Consider the following 16677-nt stretch of genomic DNA (forward strand, 5'->3'; position numbering starts at 1 on the left):
AGGAAATTTTTCGACTATAATCTCTTCAATTATTTTCTCAGGTCCTTTCTCTAGCTCTTCTCCTTTTGGGACCCCTATAATGCAAATGTTGGTGAATTTAATGTTGTCCCAGAGGTCTCTTAAGGTGCCTTCATTTCTTTTCATTCTTTTTTCTTTATTCTAATCCACAGCAGTGAATTCTACCATTCTGTCTTCCAGGTCACTTATCCGTTCTTCTGCCTCAGTTATTCTGCTATTGATTCCTTCTAGTGTAGTTTTCATTTCAGTTATTGTATTGTTCATCTCTATTTGTTTGTTCTTTAATTATTCTTGGTGTTTGTTCTTTAATTCTTCTAGGTCTTTTTTAAACATTTCTTGTATCTTCTCAATCTTTGTCTCCATTCTTTTTCCGAGGTCCTGGATCATCTTCACTACCATTATTCTGAATTATTTTTCTGGAAGATTGCCTATCTCCACTTCATTTAGTGTCCTTCATCGGGTACATAGTCCTCTGCCTTTTCATTTTGTCTATTTTCCTGTGAATGTGGTTTTTGTTCCACAGGCCGCAGGACTGTCATTCTTCTTTCTTCTGCTGTCTGCCCTCTCTTGATTACACACTCTTATTTTACTCTACTAATTCCTCACTCCCGCTCTCCAGGCTCACTTCTAGCGAGATTACTGAATGCAGATTTTCATCTCAGACTCTGAATTGGGGTCCACCCAGACTAGGAAAGCATTCAATATACATTCATAGAATAAACAAATGAACAAACAATGAATACTCATTAGTCTCCAAATTCCCTGAACAGTCCCTCTTTCTTCATTACTCTTTCTCTATTCAACATTAAAATGTTGGTATTCTCCAGGCTTCTAACTTTCACTCTCTTTCCTTCTAGGCAAATAAAATTACCCTTAGCATTCCCATACATGGCAAGGTTGTAACTAATCTCCATTCTGCCTTTAACTCTTACCCTGTGCCCTCTCAGAAACTCCAGAACTATACATGTGTGCATGTGCCCATCAACATATAGTGAATATACGTACACGTGTAATTTCCTAGTTTTTCCACTTGAGTGTCCCATTAACACTCCAAACTCAATATTTAGCAAGAAGAAATCATTATTTTCCTCCTGAAATCCACCCCTCTTTCTAGGTTCCCTATACTAAGGAATGGTAGCACCATCCACTTCACCCCACGAGTCAGAAATTCAAATCTTTCTTTATTCTAATCCATCATTACTCATATCCAAAGTCCTATCCATTCTATCTCTTTAATATAATGTAAATTTCTCTCCAATTAACAACTTTTATACTACTTCCTTAAATTAGAATGTTTGTACTGCTGTAATAATATCATAACTAGTTTCTCCAATTTCATTCTTAAGCCTATATCCAGATAGAGTGAATTTCCTGAAATTCTTGTAATTTTCTTGTTTTAACTCCTTAGTGGTATTGCATGGCCTCTAGTTTAAAGGTGAAGTTTCTTAACCAAGCTTTCAAGGTCCTTCATCATATGGGTCCTGCCTACTTCTCTCATTCTTTATTACTGTCCCTATGTGCACTTCCGTATCAATCACATAAAACTCCCAAACAAGCCATACTCTTTTTTACGTTTGTGAATTTATATATCACAGGTGTGTTTTTCTGTAATATCCCTCTCTCGTATCCACACCTACTATCTGTCATTCTTCAGGAAGTAACTCAAATCTTACTTCCTCTTAAAGATTTCACCAGTTTCTTTCATATCTTCTCAACCCCAGGGCTAGATTGGATGTTACTCCTTATCACACTCTCTCTTTAGCTCTTTTCCATTCAATGTCTTCTTATGTGATAGCATCATCACAATGTATGTTAACTATTGATTAATATAATTTTATTAAAATTTTATTAATTTTTTTAGACAATATGTGCCTTGGGTTAGGGACTTATCAACTTTGTATTTTTGAGACACATAAGAATGTCTGAATATAATAACTCCTCAATGTCTGTTGAATAAGATAATCAATGACAATAGAAGCTACTGATTGTGTAATATTTTCAAAAGTACACTCTAAACTAGGCATTATTTCCCACGATTTTCTGGAAAAAAGCCAGAAATTTTAGAGAAAGTGAGAGACTTCCTCAAGTACACAGCTGGGAAATAGCAAAACCATTTTGCAAATCTTTGTCTACATGAATACAAGGCCCATATCCTTACTCTATGTCACATCATCCGAAGGCCCAAATAAATTGTGTATGGAGAGGAAAGAGTCAGTATTATGAGAGGTAATGGAGGAAAAAAGATAAAACCTTAGGCCACCACAAATGTCTTTCTTTCTCCTCATATTATTGTTATTACTTTGTTGGTTTGTATTATTTAGAGGAGAAAGGAGGTGTCTGTCTCTTTTAACAAGCTACACTGAAAGCAATATCTTCAAATGACAAAGACCCCAAATTCATCAAGACCTACCTTGTCATATTTATCATTGCCAAACTTTGGATGGTCAATAAATAGCTTGACCTGAAACACAACTGTTTCTTTTTAATACTCACTACTCTTCATAATTTGACAAATAGAAAATAAATAGACCAAAAAATGTTGTTAAGCATCAAAGAAAATAGGATCTAACACAAATGAAAACAAAGACACATTTTTAGAAGAGAAGAACTTTGAGCAGAAGTTTTGCTCTGAACCCAAAGCGGCATTTGTTTTCGGCACTCTGTTGTCCATCTTATTTTCTAGGTATATAGATTTAAAAACCTTTTGTCAGGCAATGCAAACTGTGTAGACATTCACAAAAAGAAGATGAAAAGAAATAATGTGACAGTTATTTTCCTACTGTATGGATTTGCTTGGAGCTGTACCATGGAAAACAATCTTAACACAGATATTAAATTCTAGATGAGGATATACATTTGGCAATGTTTAAGGGTACTGATAAAGCAAACTACTATGAAAGCATCAAAAAATTATTTGATATATTGATAGAGGAATGAATATATGATGATAGTTGATAAATAATTATAGAAAAATATCAATTTTAGAATCTAGATGATAAGCTTAAGAGTGTTCACTGTATAACTCTTTCAACTTTTCTGTGTTTTGGATAATATTCATAATAAATGTGAAAAAAATCAATGAAAAATTATAATTGATCCCATGCGTAATTTTCAGACATAAGAAGCCAGTTCTGATTCAGAATTCATGACTGAAGAAAAATCTGCATTCCTGTGAGGAAGCATCACACAAAACTATGATACGTATACTCATTAGTAACTTCCTCCATTCTTCCCTAAAGAGACCCATAGCCATTTAATTAGTTAACCATACACTGGGGAAAAGAAAATACCTTCAAACCTTTTGAGAATATTTGTATATGGGGTCTATATTGGCATTGATATTTGGGAGCCCAAAGTGCTACCATCACTCCCCTAATAGACTATGAATACATGTTATCTAGGAAATAAATATTATCTTGGAGCAGGTTCAGCTCATAGCTGTGGTCACACCCAACAGTTACTTCCCAGTCCCTAAATGTATAATTGTACTAGACATAGCTGGTAATTGGCAGAACACTCACATCAGTTCCTTGAGCTGTGGTATAAGAGAAATAATAAAGGAAAAGGCCAAGTGGAAGCCTCAAAAACTGTCCCTCCACCTCTGGTCAAGATTGTAAATACAGTAAATAATAACATATTACCAAAGGAACCAAGAGATTAGTGCCACACTTAAGATGTAAAATATGCAGAGATATCAGTCCCCATCATATTCCACTTAATTTGTAGGTCTGACTCCTACAACAATTAAATAAATCTAGAAACTCAACCAAGCAGATGTCCAAATTTCAGTTTCTATGTCAAACATGGAATCTATACTAGAGCAAATTAACACAGCCTCCAGTACATGTTAAGTGGCTACTGATTTGGTGAATGCATTATTTTCCATCCCTATCAATAAGGAGCGTCAGAAATAGTTCACATTCAAATAGGATGGACAACAGTGTACATATATGGTCCTACCCCAAGGCTATGTCAATTTTCCTGGTTTCTTTAAAAATATAGTCCAAAGTGTCTTCAGACATATAAACATTCCACAGAACATCACATTGGCTACTATATCAATGACATTATGTTAATTGGATTGAAATGTAAATTGGAGATTAAGGTAAGACAAATGTGTTCCAGTGGCAGAAAATGCACTCTACAAAGATTCAACGTTTTGCCTCATCAGTGAAGTTTTCAGGCCAGTAGTAGTCTGTGGCATGCTGTGTTATCCCCTCAATATAAAGGAGAAATTTTTGCATCTCAGATCTTCCAGCACAAAGAGAGGCACATAATGTCTGGTTCACATTTTCAGATTCTGGAAACAGCATATTCTACATTAAGAAAGAGTACTCTGACTTACTTACTGAATGACAAAGAAGGCTGCTAGCTTTGACTGGAGCCCAGAGAAGGGAGGATCCCTCAGTAGTTTCAGGCTGTGATTCAAGTAGCTTTGGTCCTTGAGATAACTAGGAAAAGAAAAGAATACATGAGGAGTTTATAGTAAGTTCCAGTAGCAGAAAATTCTGAGGGTTCTAGAGAAGTGTTGTATTATCTACAGCATAGAAAGTATATAGTCTCCTTAACAAATGGGGCTGTGAAAACTGGATATCCATATGTAAAGGAACTAAATTGGACCCCTATCTTACACCATACACAAAAATCAATTCCAGTGGGTTAAAGACTTGAAAGTAAGACCTGAAACCATGAAACTACTCGAAGAAACACAGGCAAAAATCTTCATGACATTGGTCTCAGCAATGGTTTCATGGGTATGACACCAAAAGGACAGACAACAAAAAACAAAAATAGACAAGTTGGACTACCTCAAACTAAAAGGCTTCTACATAGCAAAGGAAATGATCAATAAAATTAAAAGGCAACCTACAGAATGGGAGAAAACATCTGCAAACCATATATCTGATAAGAGGTTAATATCTATAATATATAAATAACTCCTACAACTCAACAGCAAAAAAACAAATAATCTAAGTTTTAAATGGGCAAAGGATTTGAATAGACATTTCTTCAATAAAGACATACAGATAGCCAACAGGTATATGGAAGGATGTTCAACACCACTAGTCATCAGTGAAATGTTAATCAAAACCACAGTGAGCACACATCCATCAGGATGACTATTACCAAAGAAAAAAAGACATTAAGTATTGATGAAGATATGGAGAAACTGGAACACCTGCACACTGCTGGTGGGAATAACGAATGGTGCAGCCACTGTGGAAAACAACAGGGAGATTCCTCAAAAAATTAAAAATTAAACTGCTATATGATCCAGCAGTCCCACTTCTGGGTATTTATCCAGAAGAACTGAAATCAGGATTTCAGAGAGATACTAGCACTCCTATGTTTATTGCAACATCACAGTAGCCAAGCTGTGGAAACAACTTAAATGTCATTCAACAGATGAACAGATAAAGAATATGTGGTACCTATGTACAGTAGAATACCATTCAGCCTTTAAAAAAAGAAGGAAAATTCTGCAATATGTGACTACATGGATGAATCTTGAGGACATCATGCTAAGTGAAATTGATCAGTCACAAAGAAACAAAAAATACATAATTCTTCTTACACGAAGTATCGAAAATAGTCAAATTCACAAAATCAAAGAGTGGAATGGTGGTTGCCCAGGGCTGGGAGGTGCTGAAGGGAATAAGTAATTATTAATCGAGGGGTATAAAGTTTCAGTTAAGCAAAATGAATAAACTCTAGACATCTTCTTTATACCATTGTACCTACAGTCAATAATAATGTATCATACACTAACAAATTTGTTGAGAGTAAATTTCATGTTGTGGTCTCATCAAAATAAAATGAAAAAAATCATCTGATAAATGACTGTTAAATGGGCTTAATCCTAGATTTGCCTAATTTAAAATTCTATGTCCTTTCCACTAAAAATACTGCTACCCTAAAAACAATTTTTTTAATATTTTAAAATTTATTTATTCTGTTTTTTCTTTTGGCTGCGTTGGGACCGCATTGTTGCGTGTGGGCTTTCTCTAGTTGAGGCAAGCGGGGGCTACTCTTCATTGCGGTGCACGGGCTTCTCACTGGTGGCTTCTCTTGTTGCTGAGCACAGGCTCTAGGTGTGTGGGCTTCAGTAACTGTGGCACGCAGGCTCAGTAGTTGTGGCTCACGGGCTTAGTTGCTCCATGGCATGTGGGATCTTCTTGGACCAGGGCTCGAACCAGTGTCCCCTGCATTGGCAGGCAAATTCTTAACCACTGTGCCACCAGGGAAGTCCAGAAATAGTATACGTAATGTACAAGTACTTTCCATTCCCTAGGGGAAAACTACTGTTGTTATTGTTTTGTTTTGTGTTTTAGTTTTGTGATGTGGAAGTATTGTTAGGTCCTAACAATTCCTGGACAAAATGTCCTCTTGAAGCTACCTAATAACATGTCATAACTTTTTATTTCCCATAAAATTATTAGGTTTATAAGTGTGTTTCCTCAATCTCTTAAAAACAAGAAGGTATGCTCTAGATAAAGGAAACTAATTCTCTAGTCACTGAAGGTAGCATACTTTATTATAAATGAAGAATTAGGACTCTTTTAGTCATCAATGTCTCATGAATTTCTTTGGTGAGTGAGATCTTTAAGGGGCCTATTCACAGAGTTTCTGTATCTCCAAAGCTGAGGACCAGCATCTAGGTAAACAAGATTCCATGTAAGTAAGGCACCCCCAGCTGGTGTTTTCTATTAATTCTCTGATTAGACTTTGAACTACATCTTACACTTTCACTGATTCAAGTTGAGTCTATTATTTTATTGATACTCTGCTTAATTATATTTAATTGACAGGGATATAATTCTTCCCAGTGAATCAGCATTTAGCAACTGAAGGCAATCAAGTATAACTTATGTCTCTATTAAAATGGGAGTGATTCAAATGACACAAACCAGAAACAATCAATAAGACTATGTATTTCAGATAATCAACTAAGATTTTAACTATGTTATCTAAGTTAATGGAAAAGCAGAAAAGAGTTTTGTTGTATTCGTTTTATTATTGAAAAGTACTGAAATACTGTGACTGGTAAGATGAAAGAAGGCACTCAGAGTGATTGGGACTGGACTATAAAGAAAAACCACAGTATGTTAAACACTATTTAAAAATATTCAGAGGAGCTTCAAGATGGCGGAAGAGTAAGACATGGAGATCACCTTCCTCCCCACAGATACACAAGAAATACATCTACACGTGGAACAACTCCTACAGAACACCTACTGAACGCTGGCAGAAGACCTCAGACCTCCCAAAAGGCAAGAAATTCCCCCACGTACCTGGGTAGGGCAAAAGAAAAAAGAAAAAACAGAGACAAAAGAACAGGGATGGGACCTGCACCAGTGGGAGGGAGCCATGAAGGAGAAAGGTTTCCACACACTAGGAGCCCTTTGCGGGCAGAAACTGCGGGTGGCGTAGGGGGAAGCTTCGGAGCCGCGGAGGAGAGCACAGCAACAGGGATGCGGAGGGCAAAGCGGAGAGATTCCCGCACAGAGGATCGGTGCCGACCGGCACTCACCAGCCCAAGAGGCTTGTCTGCTCACCCGCCGGGGCCACAGGGGCTGGGAGCTGAGGCTCGGGCTTTGGTCGGACCGCAGGGAGAGGACTGGGGTTGGCGGCGTGAACACAGCCTGAAGGGGGCTAGCATGCCACGTCTAGCCGGGAGGGAATCCGGGAAAAAGTCTGGAGCTGTCAAAGAGACAAGAGACTTTTTCTTGCCTCTTTGTTTCCTGGTGCGCGAGGAGAGGGGATTAAGAGCGCTGCTTAAAAAAAAAAAAAAGAGCGCTGCTTAAAGGAGCTCCAGAGACAGGCGCGAGCCGCGGCTGAAAGCACGGACCCCAGAGACGGGCATGAGACGGTAAGGCTGCTGCTGCTGCTGCCACCAAGGTGCCTGTGTGCGAGCACAGGTCACTATCCACACTGCCCCTCCCGGGAGCCTGTGCAGCCCACCATTGCCAGGGTCCGGGATCCAGGGACAACTTCCCCGGGAGAACGCACGGCGCACCTCAGGCTGTTGCAACGTCATGCCGGCCTCTGCAGCCACAGGCTCGCCTCGCCTCCGTACCCCTCCCTCCCCCCCGCCTCAGTGAGCCAGAGCCCCCGAATCAGCTGCTCCTTTAACCCCGTCCTGTCTGAGCGAAGAACAGACGCCCTCCGGCGACCTACACGCAAAGGCGGGGCCCAATCCAAAGCTGAACCCCGGGAGCTGTGCGAACAAAGAAGAGAAAGGGAAATCTCTCGAGCAGCCTCAGGAGCAGCGGATTAAATCCCCACAATCAACTTGATGTACCCTGCATGTGTGGAATACCTGAATAGACAACGAATCATCCCAAATTGAGGAGGTGGACTTTGGGAGCAAAGATATATATTTTTTTTTCCTTTTTCTCTTTTTGTGAGTGTGTATGTGTATGCTTCTGTGTGTGATCTGTCTATATAGCTTTGCTTTTACCATTTGTCCTAGGGTTTGGTCTGTCCGTTTTTTTTTTGTTTGTTTGTTTTTTAGTATAGTTGTTAGCACTTGTTATCATTGGTGGATTTGTTTTATGGTTTGGTTGCTCTCTTCTTTCTTTTTTTTATTTTTAATAATTATTTTTTATTTTAATAACAATATTTTATTTTATTCTACTTTATTTTTTCTTTCTTTCTTTCTTTTTGTCTCCCTTTTATTCTGACCGTGTGGATGACAGGGTCTTGGTACTCCTGCTGGGTGTCAAGCCTGTGCCTCTGAGGTGGGATAGCCGAGTTCAGGTCACTGGTCCACCAGAGACCTCCCAGCTGCACATAATATCAAACGGCAAAAAACTCCCAGAGATCTCCATCTCAACACCAAGACACAGATACACTCAACCACCAGCAAGCTACAGTGCTGGACACCCCATGCCAAACAACTAGCAGGAGAGGAACACAACCTCACCGATTAGCAGAGAGGCTGCCTAGAATCTGAATAAGGTCACAGACACCCCAAAACACACCACCAGATGCGGACCTGCCTACCAGAAGGACAAGATCCAGCCTTATCTACCAGAACAAAAGCACTACTCCCCTCCACCAGGAAGCCTAATCAACTCACTGAACCAACCTTACCACTGGGGGCAGACACCAAAAATAATGGGAACTACAAGCCTGCAGCCTGTGAAGAGGAGACTGAAAACACAGTAAGTTAAGCAAAATGAGAACACAGAGAAACACACATCTGATGAAGGAGCAAGGTAAAAACCCACCGGACCTAACAAATGAAGAGGAAATAGGCAGTCTACCTGAAAAAGAATTCAGAGTAATGACTGTAAAGATGATCCAAAATCTTGGAAATAGAGTGGAGAAAATACAAGAAACGTTTAACAGGGACCTAGATGAACTAAAGACCAAACAATGAGTAACAACACAACAAATGAAATTAAAAATTCTTTAGAAGGAATCAATAGCAGAATAACTGAGGCAGAGGAACGCATAAGTGACCTGGAAGATAAAATAGTGGAAATAACTACTGCAGAGCAGAATAAATAAAAAAGAACGAAAAGAATTGAGGACAGTCTCAGAGACCACTGGGACAACATTAAATGCACCATCATTCTAATTATAGGGGGTCCCAAAAGAAGAAGGGGAAAAAAAAGGGACTGAGAAAATATCTGAAGAGATTACAGTTGAAAACTTCCCTAATATGGGAAAGGAAATAGTAAATCAAGTCCAGGAAACACAGAGAGTCCCATACAGGATAAATCCAAGGAGAAACATGCCAAGACACATATTAATCAAACTATCAAAAATTAAGTACAAAGAAAAATATTAAAAGCAGCAAGGGAAAAACAACAAATAACATACAAAGGAATCCCCATAAGGTTAACAGCTGCTGTTTCAGCAGAAACTGCAAGCCAGAAAGGAGTGGCAGGACATTATTTAAAGGGGTGAAAGGGAAAAAGCTTTTCCCAAGATTACTCTACTCAGCAAGGATCCCATTCAGATTCGATGGAGAAATTAATACCTTTACAGACAAGCAAAAGCTAAGAGAATTCAGCACCACCAAACCAGCTTTACAACAAATGCTAAAGAAACTTCTCTAGGCAGGAAACACAAGAGAAGGAAAAGACCTACAATAAAAAGCCCAAAACGATTAACAAAACGGTAATAGGAACATACATATCAATAATTACCTCAAACATAAATGGATTAAATCCTCCAAATAAAAGACAGAGACTGGATGAATAGATATAAAAACAACACCCATATATATGCTGTCTACAGGAGACACACTTGAGACCTACAGACACATACAGACTGAAAGTGAGGGTCTGGAAAAAGATATTCCATGTAAATGGAAATCCAAAGAAAGCTGGGATTGCAATTCTCATATCGGACAAAATAGACTTTAAAACAAAGACTATTACAAGAGACAAAGAAGTACACTACATAATGATCAAGGGATCAATCCAAGAAAAGATATAACAATTGTAAATATTTATGCACCCAACATAGGAGCACCTCAATAAGGCAAATGCTAACAGCCATAAAAGGGGAAATCAACAGTAACACAATCATAGTAGGGGACCTTAACCCCCCACTTTCACCAATGGACAGATCATCCAAAATGAAAATAAATAAGGAAACAGAAGTTTTAAATGACACATTAAACAAGAGGGACTTAACTGATATTTATAGGACATTCCATCCACAAACAACAGAATACACTTTCCTCTCAAGTTCTCATTGAACATTCTCCAGAATAGATCATATCTTGGGTAACAAATCAAGCCTTGGTAAATTTAAGAATACTGAAATTGTATCAAGTATCTTTTCTGACCACAATGCTATGGGAGTAGATATCAATTACAGGAAAAATATCTGTAAAAAATACAAACACATGGAGTATAACAATACACAACTTAATAACCAAGAGATCACTGAGGAAAGCAAAAATTACCTAGAAACAAATGACAATGAAAACACAACGACCCAAAACCTATGGGATGAAGCAAAAGCAGTTCTAAGAGGGAAGTTTATAGCAAAACAATCCTACCTTAAGAAACAAGCAACATCTCAGATAAACAAACTAACCTTACACCTTAAGGAACTACAGTAAGACCCAAAGTTAGGAGAAGGGTCTTACTGTAGTAGAAGGAAAGAAATCATAAAGATAAGATCAGAAATAAATGAAAAAGAAATGAAGAAAATGACAGCAAAGATCAGTAAAACTAGAACATGGTTCTTTGAGAAGATAAACAAAATTGATAAACCATTAGCAAGACACATCATGAAAATATCGGAGAGGACTCAAATCAATAGATTTAGAAAGGAAAAAGGAGAAGTAACAACTGACACTGCAGAAATACAAAGGATCATGAGAGATTACTACAAGCAACTCTATGCCAATAAAATGGACAACCTGGAAGGAATGGACAGATTCTTAGAAATGCACAACCTGCCAAGACTGAACCAGGAAGAAATAGAAAATATGAACAGGTCAATCACAAGCACTGAAATTGAAACTGTGATTAAAAATCTTCCAACAAACAAAAGCCCAGGACCAGATGGCTTCACAGGCGAATTCTATCATTTAGAGAAGAGCTAAGACCTATCCTTCTCAAACTTTTCCAAAATACAGCAGAGGGAGGAACACTCCCAACTCATTCTATGAGGCCACCATCACCCTGATACCAAAACCAGACAAAGATGTCACAAAGAAAGAAAACTAAAGGCCAATATCACTGATGAACATATATGCAAAAATCCTCAACAAATGCTAGCAAACAGAATCCAACAGCACATTAAAAGGATCATACACCATGATCAAGTGGGGTTTATCTCAGGAATGCAAGGATTCTTCAATATAGGCAAATCAATCAATGTGATACACCATATTAACAAATAGAAGGAGATGAACCATATGATCATCTCAACAGATCCAGAGAAAGCTTTTGACAAAATTCAACACCCATTTATGATAAAAACCCTCCAGATAGTCAGCATAGAGGGAACTTACCTCAACATAATGAAGGCCATATATGACAAACACAGAGCCAACATTGTCCTCAATGGTGAAAAACTGAAACCATTTCCACTAAGATCAGGAAGAAGACAAGGTTGCCCACTCCTACCACTAGTATTCAACATAGTTTTGGAAGTTTTAGCCACAGCAATCAGAAAAGAAAAAGAACTAAAAGGAATCCAAATTGTAAAAGAAGAAGTAAAGCTATCACTGTTTGCAGATGACATGATACTATACATAGAGAATCCTAAAGATGCTACTAGAAAACTACTAGAGCTAATCAATGAATTTGGTAAAGTAGCAGGATACAAAATTAATGCACAGAAATCTCTGGCATTCCTATACACTAATGATGAAAAATCTGAAAGTGAAATCAAGAAAACACTCCCATTTACCATTGCAACAAAAAGAATAAAATATCTAGGAATAAACCTACCTAAGGAGACAAAAGACCTTTATGCAGAAAATTATAAGACACTGATGAAAGAAATTAAAGATGATACAAACAGATGGAGAGATATACCATGTTCTTGGATTGGAACAATCAGCATTGTGAAAATGACTCTACTACCCAAAGCAATCTACAGATTCAATGCCATCCCTATCAAACTACCACTGGCATTTTTCACAGAACTAGAAAAAAATTTTTCACAATTTGTATGGAAACACAAAAGACCCAGAATACCCAAAGCAATCTTGAGAAAGAAAAACTGAACTGGAGGAATCAGGCTCCCTGACTTCAGACTATACTACAAAGCTATAGTAATCAAGACAGTATGGTACTGGCACAAAAACAGAAATATAGATCAATGGAACAGGACAGAAGGCCCAGAGATAAACCCACGCACATATTGTCACCTTATCTTTGATAAAGGAGGCAAGAATATACAATGGAGAAAAGACAACCTCTTCAATAAGTGGTGTTGGAAAAACTGGACAGCTACATGTAAAAGAATGAAATTACAACACTCCCTAACACCATACAAAAAATAAACTCAAATTGGATTAAAGACCTAAATGTAAGGCCAGACACTATCAAACTCTTAGAGGAAAACATACGCAGAACACTCTATGATGTAAATCACAGCAAGATCCTTTTTGACCCACCTCCTAGAGAAATGGAAATAAAAACAAAAATAAACAAATGGGACCCAATGAAACTTAAATGCTTTTGCACAGCAAAGGAAACCATAAACAAGATGAAAAGACAACCCTCAGAATGGGAGAAAATATTTGCAAATGAGAAAACTGACAAAGGATTAATCTCCAAAATTTACAAGCAGCTCAATATCAAATAAACAAACAACCCAATCTTAAAATGGGCAGAAAACCTAACTAGACGTTTCTCCAAAGAAGATTGCTAACAAACACATAATGCTCAACATCATTAGTCATTAGAGAAATGCACATCAAAACTACAGTGAGATATCACCTCACACCAGCTAGAATGGCCACCATCAAAAATCTACAAACAATAAATGCTTGAGAGGGTGTGCAGAAAAGGGAAGCCTCTTGCACTGTTGGTGGGAACTGATACAGCCACTATGAAGAACAGTATTGAGGGTCCTTAAAAAACTAAAAATAGAACTACCATATGACCCAGCTATCCCACTACTGGGCATATACCCTGAGAAAACCATAATTCAAAAAGAATCATGTAGCACAATGTTCATTGCAGCTCTACTTACAATAGCCCAGACACGGAAGCCACCTAAGTGTCCATCAACAGATGAATGGATAAAGAAGATGTGGCACATATATACAATGGAATATTACTCAGCCATAAAGAGAAACAAAATTGAGTTATTTGTAGTAAGCTTGATGGACCTAGAGTCTGTCATACAGAGTGAAGTAAGTCAGAAAGAGAAAAACAAATACCATATGCTAACACATATAGATGGAATCTAAAGAAAAAAAAAAGTTCTGAAGAACCTAGGGGCAAGACAGGAATAAAGACGCAGATGTAGAGAATGGACTTGAGGATACCGGGAGGGGGAAGGGTAAGCTGGGACGAAGTGAGAGAGTGGCATGGACATATATACACTACCAAATGTAAAACCAGTAGCTGGTGGGAAGCAGCCACATAGCACAGGGAGATCAGCTCGGTGCTTTGTGACCACCTAGAGGGATGTGATAGGGATGGTGGGAGTGAGGGAGACGCAAGAGTGAAGAGATATGGGCATATATGTATACGTATAGCTGATTCCCTTTGTTATAAAGCTGAAACTAACACAGCATTGTAAAGTAATTATACTCCAATAAAGATGTTAAAAAAATAAGAGTAATTCAGGTCCAAGGTCTATACGCACTCTTTACTGATGTGTAAGCACAGATAAAATCATGAGCAAAGTCAGCTGCATCGAAGTGATTGGTGCTGTCTGGAGGGACAGCACAGGGAAAAATCAAACAGAAAAAAAAACAACAGGGAAAAATCATAGATAAATCCACGAAGCACTGGAGCTGCCACATAATCATTAGCTTTGTGATCTTGGTTGTGTAGCTCAATCTCTCTGAGGGTCAGATTATTTTTAATCTCTAAATGAGGATAGAGTACCTATCTCCAAGGATTTTTAAGGATTATAGAAGATCATCCATTTATCTGTTGTGACAGAGGTAATAGCTACATTTCATCCTGGGAACACAGCTAAATTCTATTTTCCATCCCCCTCTACAGTTAGGTAGGGCCATGGGATGAAATTCTGGCCAGTGGCTTGTTGGTGGAATCCACATATGCCATTTCCAAAAGAGGCTCCTAAATTATCCTCCACAACCCTCCAAGTTCTACCTCCCAAATTCTGGCTAAATGACTTCAGGTCTTTGATGAACACAGAGTATTCATCATCAAACTTGGCTTGCTATAGTTCCAGAAGACCCTCCTCAGACTATAAGGGGAACATAAAGTAAACGTGACTAGGGCTCTGTTTTCATAGAAGTTAGCTGATGCTGTTAAATACTACAGAAATCCTGTTGTCATTTTCTTTTTCCTTTTTTTTTTGCGGTACGCGGGCCTCTCACTGTTGTGGCCTCTCCCGCTGCGGAGCACAGGCTCCGGACGCGCAGGCTCAGCGGCCATGGCTCACGGGCCCAGCCGCTCCGCGGCATGTGGGATCTTCCCGGACCGGGGCACGAACCCGTGTCCCCTGCATCGGCAGGCGGACTCTCAACCACTGCGCCACCAGGGAAGCCCTCTTTTTCCATTATTAACTAGTATCTGCTGAGTAGCACATAAAGCTAAAGGGAAATCTACTGACAACCCAAGTGCCATTTTATCTGATTCAATTAATTACTTAAACCCTTATGTGCCAAGGACTCGTCTAGATACTGGAAATAGAGTAGTAAATTCAACTTTATCCGTGCCCTTAATGTAGCAATATTCTAGTGAGTGAAACAGACAATAAGCAAGCAAATTCACATATACACAGACACACACGTTTTATATATATCATATAATGTGTATGTTACCTATCATATATATGTTGTGTGTGTCTATATATAACATATTTTATACGTATATAACAGGTAATAAGTTCTATGAAGAAAAATATAAAAGGAGAAGGGTGTATATTATGACGGAAGACTACTTTAAACAAGGGGTGGTCCTGGGAAGTCTCCTTGGGAGATAAACTGAAGTATGAATGAAGTGAGAGAATAAACCACTCGAAACAGAAGGAACTGCAAGTGCAGAAGTGTGAAGAGAAATTTTCTTGATACATGTGAGGAATATCAAGGAGGAAAGAGTAATCAGAGACCACAGAGCAAGGGCTAGAATGGGAGGAAATGAGCCCACAGGCGTGGACAGGGGCCAGACCATGTAGGCACATAGCCATAGCTAGGATTTGGGATTTTATCTGAAACCTAGTGGGAACAGTTGAAGAGTTGAGACAACGGAAACGATACGGCTTACCGTGTTTAAATGTAGCCACTCTGGCCACTGTGCAGAGAACAGACTGCAGAAGGCAAGAGTGGAAACAGGAATAGTCCAGAAGCTGTTGGGATGATCCGCATGAGAGGTGGTACTGCTACTGAACCAGGCTCGTTTTTGCCCGTCGCACAGTGAGCTAAAACGCCGAGACACTGAGGTTTGCAGAAGGAGAGGGTTTAGTCACAAGGCAGCCAAGCAGAAAGACGGGAGAACTAGCCTCAGGTCCATCGCCCCAAAGCAAGGGGCTCAGCGTATTCATGGATTAAAGACTAAAGAAGCAAGGAGGTCTGAGGCGTGGGGAGCGTGGGGAAAGGTGATTGGGAAAAGGTGAGATAATTGTCCTTCTGCGCAGGCGTAACTAAGCTACAGCCGGCGCATGTTCAGAAGGTCACTGAGCGGACACTCGCGCGTGCCCAGTTGAAGGGTCGGTGGTCCCATCCCATCTTAACCAGCTCAGCTGGAACGAGACACAGCTGACTCCAAGTTCTTGGAGAGCCACTCCGGCAAACATCTTGTTTAGGTGATGTGCGGTTGGAGGACATGCAAGTGTTTTGTAGCAACAGTTAACAACCTTGATTAGTGAAGGCAGGTTACAGGATTTACGTAATGATTACCTACAGTTTCAGGGCTGCCTGGGACCAGTCTGGTAGTGGAGGATGGGCGTGAAGTGGAGGGTTTAGAGTACACTGTAAAAGTGCGGTAAACAAGATTGCTGGTGCGCCGGATACGGAATAGGAGAAAAAGA

Source organism: Delphinapterus leucas, chromosome 5 (genome assembly GCF_059928025.1).
Source record: "Delphinapterus leucas isolate spDelLeu-1000000601 "Yukka" chromosome 5, BTC_Dleu_Yukka2, whole genome shotgun sequence".
Lineage (NCBI taxonomy): Eukaryota > Metazoa > Chordata > Mammalia > Artiodactyla > Monodontidae > Delphinapterus > Delphinapterus leucas.